A 10,302-nucleotide genomic window follows, 5' to 3' on the forward strand; every position below is an offset into this window, starting at 1 on the left:
CCATCCATCCACGCATGCATGCACGCACACACACACACACATATACACGCACATACATACATGCATACACAAACACAGATATGCATATATGTTATATATATTATTTATAGTGGTGGAGGCGCGTGGCTTATTGGTTAGGGCGTCATCAGCACCATGATCGATCCCTGGACCGGGCGACGCGTTGTGTTCTTGAGCAAAACACTTCATTTCACGTTGCTCCAGTCCACTCAGCTGGCAAAAATTAGTAACGCTGCGATGGACTGGCATCCCGTCCAGCTGGGGAGCACATACGGGAAACGGGGCCCATGAGGCTGGTTTAGGCTTTAAAAAGGGCGCAATTTGAAAACAATTTTGTATATTAGTTATATATCTTGGATACATACACACACACCCGCACATATAATATATATATATATATAATATATATAATATATATATATATATATATATATATATATATATTTATATAATTGGGTCATCCTATAAATAATGCGGCTTTTTCAATTGCATGAACTAAAAGACGGAGGGGGATGGGATAAACTAACTGCATCAACTTGCTATAAAAGCAGGTAGTTTTGAAGAGTGCAGTTCGATTTTAAGTTATTTTTTCAAAGCTATAATGGAAGTGACAGAAAAGCATATTCGGCATATTTTGCTTTATGAGTTCAATAAAGGCAACAACGCACCGGCAACTGCAAGGAATATTAATGTAGTATATCGGGATCGGACAATAAGCGTAAGCCAGTGTCAACGGTGGTTCCAGAACTTCCGAGCCGGAAACTACAACCTAGAAGACGAGACTCAACCTGGAAAATCTGTAGAGCACGACGAGAACGTCCTGCAAACTCTGGTGGAAAAAAATCCCATTGTAACTGTTGGGGAACTAACAGAGAAGCTTGGATTTGGTATTTCAACCAGTCACTCAGGTCAGCGCTAGAAGAAAAATTACAATCTTTGGTTTCAAGACAAAAGGTGTAATGCGCGGCCACATACAGCGAGGATGATATTCCAAAGGGTGGCGCAGTTTGAATGGGAAATGATGCCCTAAGTAGGATATTCGCTGGATATTACCCCAATCTGGTTATCATTTATTTCGCAGTTTTCAAAATCATTTGGACGAAAAAGGTATGAATTCTGTAGACGAGGTCAGAACAGTAGTGGAAGAGTATTTTTCGTCACGAACAAGTGTTATTTGGAAGAGGAGACTTGTACGTCTACGAGATAGCTGAAGATCATTGCAGAAAGTGAAAGAGAGTATATTTTAGATTAAAAAAGAACTTTGTTTATCTAAATTTTGAAAAATGAAAGAAGTATAAAAAAAAACCGTATTATTTATAGGATGAACCAATATATATACATACACACACACACACACACACACATATATATATATAAGATATATAAATAAATAATATACATATATCTATCTATCTATCTATCTATCTATCTATCTATATCTCTCTGTCTGTATGTCTGGGTTTCCATCTCTATCTCTCTCTCTCTCTTCTCTCTCTCTCTCTCTCTCTCTCTCTCTCTCTCTCTCTCTCTCTATTATATATATATATATATATATATATATAAGTATAGAGTGGTTGTAATCTAGATGCAGGCCTAGCTGTTGGGGGTGGCTGCTCTTCGTAAATATATAAGGACACAGGAAATGTGTCAAGGCCGACAGAAAGCGTCTATGCTTCCTAGGGCTAAACAGCGGTGGTGTAATTCCCTTACAGGACTGTCACGTTAAGTTGACAGTATACAACCACTCTATCGCTCCACCACCGTACATATCTCTATGAGATATTTAGAAACTTAATATTTCTGATTATATAAGTATATATATATGTATATATATATGTATATATATATGTGTGTGTGTGTGTGTGTGTGTGTGTACATATATATATATATATATATATATTATATATACATTTATATATTACTCTTTTTATGTCAGCTTTTTGTTTCAGGAGACTTGCATGAGTAACAGGCTTGCTGCCTGCAGCCTGTAGTATCATACGATCTATTCTTTTCAACTATCTAATACATTCTTGAATATTCTGGCCGTGACAAGCCTTTTGTAACAGACGCATATTTATAAGTATATTTTATATCCGTGCGAATGCTGATGTAATATCTTTTATAAAAGTAATAAAATTATGAAACAAGTGTAAGCGAATTAAACATACTTCTATTCTCTCACCTACGTTTACTCTGTCACCTCACATTATTTATGAGTTCCATTCATATACGTTCTTTCCACCATTGAATATTCTCGATCTTCAGAACGGCGAAGGTGAATCCTAACCTCAACCACTGACATTCTTGTTAGCCATTCCTTTGTCTCATACCTTTGGCTCGAATTTTCGAATCCGTGAGCTAGTAATACAAACTAAAAAGAGACAACAGAAAACGGAAAAATACGTGAAAATCGAGAAGGTAAATGTAATATATTTATATATATATTTATATATATATGTTGTAATAAAAGTAGGAAGAAAATTTAGATTATCCCCATGTGGAGAATTGTAATGCATATATATAAACGAAGGAAAATGCACACAGTTTATATAGTTTTAATATATTTTAAATGAAAGAGTATTGTGGTTGTCAACCAGTTTCGCTTTTGCTAACCATGAGATTGAAATTGTTGTGTTTTCCTATTTTACATACGCACATGCACACATTCCTTTATTTGTTTGTCATTTGACTGCGGTCATGTTAGAGTACAGCCTTAAAGGGGATTTTTAGTTGAAAAAAGTCTACCCCAGGACTTATTCTTAGTAAGCCTAGTACTGATTTTATCGGGCTCTGCCAAACCGCTAATTTACGGTAACGTAAGCACACAAACATCGGTTGTCAAGCGATGGTGGGGTGACAAACACAGACACACACGTTATATATATATTTCCGTATACCAAAAATCCACTTACAAGGCTTTGGCCAGCTGGCAGCTATAATAGAATACACTTGCCCAAGTTGCTACGCAGTAGGACTGAAACCGTGTCGTCGGTAAGCATGCTCCTTATCACACAGCCATACCTATACATAAATAGTTATAGAACACACACACACACACACACTCACACACACACACATACACACATACACATACATATATATATGCACATGATGCATATGTATACATATATATATATTACATACTGATGCAGTTATATATATATATATATATATTATGCTATTGCAAATATAACCTGTCAATAAATTCAAGTGGAATATTAAGTTTATTTTCACAAGAAAAAAATTATTTTTTTTTTAAATGGTTGACATTTACTTCGAAGATTGGCCTATCATTTCTTTGTCAATCTGTTTCATGACACCACGATCGGTGAAAACTGGAAGACGCTGTCAAACACTGCCTTGCAAATTTGTAAAAAATGAATAGCCCCATTCTCTCTCTCTCTTCCTGCCTTTCCCTCTCACTCTTTTCTACACACACTCAAACACACAGATACGCACATACACACACAGACACACACACAGACACACAGACAGACAGACACACACACATCACGCTTCATACACAGTACACATACGCACATACACTTACATTTATAAGCCGATGATTGCGTTCTTCGTTACGAAGTACTTCTTGCTCGATTTGATCTTCCGGACAATAAGAGAAGCGAGTAGTGTCCGAATAAATCAACACCTTCCTACAAGTAAATATATTCTATAAAATCTATTGTGTACCCCTCCCGTTGTTAAAGGTGTTCGTTCGTGTATACATGTTTGCATTAGTGTATATATATAGGTGGACAGAATCTAGTGTTAGTCGATGATATATGACGATTGTGTCGAAAGCTATAACATATTTGTTTTTATAGTACGTCGTTTGTTGCGTATGTGCATGTATATCGAAAATTTGTGAGTAGGTGTCAGTATATACTTTAGCAAACTATCCTTTATATTCTCCATGACAGAGTTGTAACACAGCTATATAATATTGTATATCTGTATGTGTGTGCCTGTGCGCTATGAGTGTGTGTACGTGTGTGTGCATACGTATAGATAGGTAGATGAATAGATATATAATAATCATATATGTATAGATATGAATACAAATATAGAAATAGATATGTATATATGTATATATATAGATACAGATATAGATATTTACGTTTATATATTATATACATATATATATGGGGGGGGGTGCATATACATACACACATAGGCATTTGTATATACATACATGTTCGTGTATTTCTGTATTGTTATCACTTGATTAGAACAATGGTAACGGTGAGAAAGAGAGAGAGAAAAAGAAAGAAATGGGTTTTTTTCCGTCTCAATATGGGTGATGCTTATTGATTCTTACTCCAATCAACAGAACTAAACTATTGGCTTGGATCCAAACATGTCCAATCGACTAAAAAAAAAAAGAAAAACAAAAGAAAAAAAAACGAAAATAATAACGAAAACCGAAAACAAACGAGATCAATGCGTTATCTAAGGCTGTATAGATATTTTGTCAATATCTATAACAGCCATCTTCCCGCGCTATAAAATTCCATTGCCATTAATAAATGCGACCAGTTGTCGACATGTCTCTAAAATATTTGCCTAATAACATCAGCAACAACAACAGCAACAACAACAGTGACGACAATAGCAAGAACAAGAACATCATTAATAATCTCGATGCCAGTAACAATACTAAATATGTCTTATGTGTAACACAATGTCTGCTGGGAGCAGTAAAGAAGTAACTGTCTATTTCCAAAAGAGATTGCTTCGAATTCCTATTATAGAAAAAAGAAGCAGTGACTTATGCAAAATAAGAAGAAGAATAGCGTAACAGGAAAACTGGAAAACAGTAGTTATATGCAGGCTCTAACAATTCCACGAAAGAAGATTAATTCAAATACCTGTTATTGAAAATACAAAAGTCGACTTAAATAAAGTGCAAGATGAATAGCTTAACGGGTTAAAGTAGAAAAGTGTCGCTATATGCAGGATGTAACCATTGCAAGAAGTTGTTTGATGCTCTCAAAACAACCTATGAACTAATCAAGTGTAATTTGGTTTGCTTTGATCTTTGATCAACTGATCTTCCAACATACGTTTAAGTATATAAAGACAGAATTTCAACGATGTTGGATAGAATATTTTAACAAACTTCTGAATACTTCTGTTGTATAGTGAAGTTTTAATACAATCAACTTATATTCCTGTAAAGGAACCAAAGAGGTTTATAGATTCAATTTCTTCGTAACACGCACAGAATGTTGATGTGTGTAAATGTGTATGTGTGTGTTTGTGTGTGTGTGTGTGTGTGTGTGTGTGTGTGTGTGTGCGTGCGCGGGTTTATCCTACCATCGCGTGATAAGCGTAACTTAGCCGTACGTCAGAAGAGATTGATGCAATAAATCCCAGGCTTCAGTACGGAAATCGATTTGCTCGAGACTAAATCATTCTAGGCGGTGTCCCAGCATGGATGCATTCGAAATACGGAAACAAGTAATTGCTATAAGAAAAGATATACAAAAGATATGCATGCATTTATATATAACATGTGAGAAAATAGAAAGAAAATGAAATTCATGAGATTCTACATTAAACACTACGATCGCTTCGACCCATCCCGCAGCGATCTACCGCGTGTTAGACGCTGTAGAAATAGATGTGGTGCATCATTTAGTGCAGATGTGTTTCGTCAGATGACTTGGCGAAAGGTCCCTGCGTGGCACCTTGGGCATGTGTCTTCTGCTATAGTCTCGGACCGACCAAAGTTTGTGAGTGGATTTGGTTGACGGAAACTGAAAGAAACCCCTCGTATATATATATATACAAATGTATATATGTATGTATATGTTTGTGTGTCTCTGTTCGTCCTTGCACTATCGCCTGACAACCGATGTTGCTGTATTTTCACCCCCGTAACTTAGTGGTTCGGCAATAGAAAAGAGTCCGATAGAATAAGTACTAGGCTTACAAAGAATAAGTCCTGGGGTCGATTTGTTCGACTAAAGGCGGTGCTCCAGCATGGACGCAGTCAAACGACTGAAACCAATAAAAGAGTAAAAGAGTATATATATAAATTTTATATATGTATGTATTATATATTATATATTATATATATGTATGTATACACACACTCACACACACACACCACACACACACACACACCACACACACACACACACACACACATATATATATATATATATATATATGTATATGTACTATCTATAAAAGTAATATGTGACAATTATTCGGTAGCCATGATAAAACTCCGAGTTTCGGAAAAACTTTTTCCGATGGCCAGATAACTGAAGAGATGGCAGCGTGGATTTCCACCTCGGCATCCGAAACTCGGAGTTTTATCATAGCTACTGAATAATTGTCACATATAAATTCCTCTACATAATATCGGGGTCTCTTTCATTCTTTTATTGTCTACCATTTTTATCAATATATATGTATATTACACATATATAATATACATACATTTATATATATATTTTTTATATAATAGATTATATATACATACACACATATGTGTGTGTATGTATGTATGCATGTGCGACAATATATATATACAAGTATATCATATCTAAAAGTCCAAGCCTGAAAATGAAGAAAAATTGAGAAAGCAGGTAGAATGGAAGTACAGGAAAGAATAACAGTCTCGAGTTAATATGTGTTTATAGGATTTTGCTTTTCATCTTGTCGGAATCGATGAAATAGGTAGCAGTGAAGCACTGGAGTCAATTTAATCAAGTTACTCCTTCCCCAGAAATTACTGGCGTTGTGCTAAAACTTGAAATCAATAATGATGGCATAAGTTGAGAAGGGTGTGCAAGGGTGTATGCGTGTGTCTGTGTGTGCATGCATGCATGTGTGTGTATGTGTGGTGTGTGTGTGTATGTGTGTGTGTGTGTGTGTGTGTGTGAGAGAGAGAGAGAGAGAGAGAGAGAGAGCGAAAGAAAGTGTGATGAGAGATAAAAATGGCAGAACGATGTTAAGAAAACGAGTAGAGAAGAATCAGCAAGGTAGAAGTAGAAATGTTGGATTGAATATGGAAAGTTTCGAAATTTCTAATGGCGGAGACAAATGAGGCGGACATTGTGAGAAAGGGATAAGAAGAAGAAAAAGAGAGAGGTAGATAAATGGGAAGGGAGAAGGAGAGAGCTATAGAAAAAGGAGGAGACATCGGGATATGGTGGTAATAGTTATAAGAAATCTGTGTAAATATCCGTTTCAAGAAGATTGAGAGATTGAGAGAGGGGAAAGAAATGGCGTGTGTTTAAGAGAGATGAGTTGTAGGAAAAGAGATGAGTAAGGGAGGTCTTATAAATATATGATAGTTGTGAGATGGTGATACAAAGACGGAATGAAATAAATAGTTGAACAAGGGGGTTGAGAGACAGAGAGAGAGAGTGATAGAGATAGAGATAGTGTGTGGGGGAATGGAGAGAGAAAGTGATTGAGAGAGAGAGAGAGAGAGAGAGAGAGAGAGAGAGAGAGAGAGAGAGAGAGAGAGAGAATGAGAGGGTGTATGTTAGAAAGACGGAGAAAGAGGTAATGAGGAATAGAGGGTAAAAATTGGTAGGGGAGTGAAAGCCTGGGTAAAAGTTTAATTGACAGAGAATTAGAATGAAACAAACGTCAGAACAAAGAGTGAGAAGGGGACAAAGAGACGAGGAGAGGGAAGCAGAAAGAAGTCGGCAGGAGGGAAAAGTGCGTTTAGATGCGAAAAAGAGAAAGACGGAATGACATAAAGTAGAGTAAAAGAAAGGGAATGAAACTATGGGAGGGAAGGAGATAAAGGGAGAAAGAAAGTGAGGAAGCGATTGCCTATTGTAAATATGTGCCTGTCTGAAAGTGATTATTGCGCTCTCTTTAAGGATGCACTATATATATATATATATATATATATATATATATATATAAGTGAGAATTTACAAAGAAAATAAAATAACAAGACCGGTGTGTAAACAACAAACAGATGTATTAGTTTAACGCTTGGGAAGTGAGAGTCTTTAACGTTTCAAACCTACGCTCTTCGACAGTAAGCAACATAGAAATAAACAAGGAGAGAAAATAGAAAATTGTATAGTGGTTAGCGATCTATCATGGCGAACATATATATATAACGGGAAGCTTTATGAAAATAAACAAAAGACGAAGGCAGGTGGAATACAAACAAACAATTGTATTAGTATGGCGCTCGGGAATATAAATAAAACAAGTCTTGTACGTTTCGAGCCTACGCTCTTCAACAGAAAGATACACAGAAAAGAAACACAGAAAGAAACAAGGAGAGAAAAAAAATGCGTGCAGAGGCTAGCGAATCAACATGGCGATCAAGATAACAAAAGAAAGAAAGAGACCTCAATATTATGTAAATAGAGGAAATTTATCTATAAAATAATATGTTACATTACTCGATAGTCAAGATAAAACTCTGAGTTTCAGATGCCGAAGTGGGAATCCACAACGCCATCTCTTCGGTTATCTGGCTATTTGAAAACGCTATGAAAAAAATACCGTTATACAAAGGGAAATTACTGTTATAACTCTGCTTGCCTGCGTACTTATACATCGCTATGTAAACGTACACATCTTCACACGCATTTTTCGCCATAAAAAAATTATATAAAAATACATAAAAATATATAAAAAATATATATGCATAAAATATATATAAAAAATATATGATAGAAGGTATGATGAGGTAAAAAACCTTCCTGGGACATAACATAGAAAGCATGTTCTATCTGTTTTCTTTAGGGGACCAAAAACGTAACAGAAATTTAGTTACATTTGGGCATGATCCGAAAAGTTCTGTCCTTGAGTTTAGACATGTAGTAGGGTCTAAGCTGCTTTTCCAGATGAGCCATCTCTCCATGTCGCATAGACTGCACCTTCCGCTGCCGTTGGTATAGGGCTTACATTTGGCCAAAATCTTCCAATGTATGTTATAATCGACACCTTTATCTCTTAAAGACCAAATATGATTAGATAATTGTGTCGCTTTTCTTTTGTTCCAGTGCCTAAAGCTCAAAGTGTGGTTATTGAACCTGGCCTTGAAATTACCCTCTGTAAGGCCTACGTATTTCTTCATCGAAACGGTGTCTTTAGTGGTTATAGAGTCTACGGTAGCTTGGACATGCAAGCTCCATTTAGCGGGCACAATTCTTTATTCCTGCATGTGGTGTTGTGGATTCCCAGAAACTCAGAGTTTTATCTTGACTATCGAGTAATGTAACATTATTTTATATATATATATATATATATATATATATATATATATATATATAATATAAATATATACATTAATAATAAGGGTGAGAGAATTAGATACTAATTTAATAGTATATTTATTCACACCAAGTGGCCTAGTGCTACGAGAAACCTGGATTATTATAATATTTTATAACATATTATAATATTTTCACAAAATAAATATAGAGAGTGGTCACTATATTGATCACTCTAGCACCAGTTAATCCAAAAGGTTTCAACCACGAAAATACATGTTTCCCATGAAAGCCAAGTACGACTGTTAGCTCACACGGACAGGGCAAATAAAAATAACAAAATACAGATTATTTGGGACAATTGTTTCGCTATTAATGAATTAAATGTAATATTACTTACAATAATCCATTTGTACTCGTCAGCCAAGACTATCTGGATGAAATCCACTCAATCACACACGCCAGATTTTACCATAACGATAAATACACGCGTGTGGTTCAATTGATTACAACCGACGTTATAATTCAAATGCCCCAACCAACAGCGCGCCAAAACTCTCACGGAACAAATACAATACAGCATTTAGAAATAAATGCAGCATAATTATAATTAATTAATAAGGGTGAGAGAATTAGATACTAATTTAATAGTATATTTATTCCACACCAAGTGGCCTAGTGCTACGAGAAACCTGGATTATTATAATATTTTAACATATTATAATATTTTCACAAAAAAATATAAGAGAGTGGTCACTATATTGATCACTCTAGCACCAGTTAATCCAAAAGGTTTCAACAACACCACGAAAATACATGTTTCCCATGAAAGCCAAGTACGACTGTTAGCTCACACGGACAGGGCAAATAAAAATAACAAAATACAGATTATTTTGGGACAATTGTTTCGCTATTAATGAATTAAATGTAATATTACTTACAATAATCCATTTGTAGCTCGTCAGCCAAGACTATCTGGATGAAATCCACTCAATCACACGCCAGATTTTACCATAACGATAAATACGCGTGTGGTTCAATTGATTACAACCGACGTTATAATTCAAATGCCCCA

Source organism: Octopus sinensis, linkage group LG1, assembly GCF_006345805.1.
Source record: "Octopus sinensis linkage group LG1, ASM634580v1, whole genome shotgun sequence".
Lineage (NCBI taxonomy): Eukaryota > Metazoa > Mollusca > Cephalopoda > Octopoda > Octopodidae > Octopus > Octopus sinensis.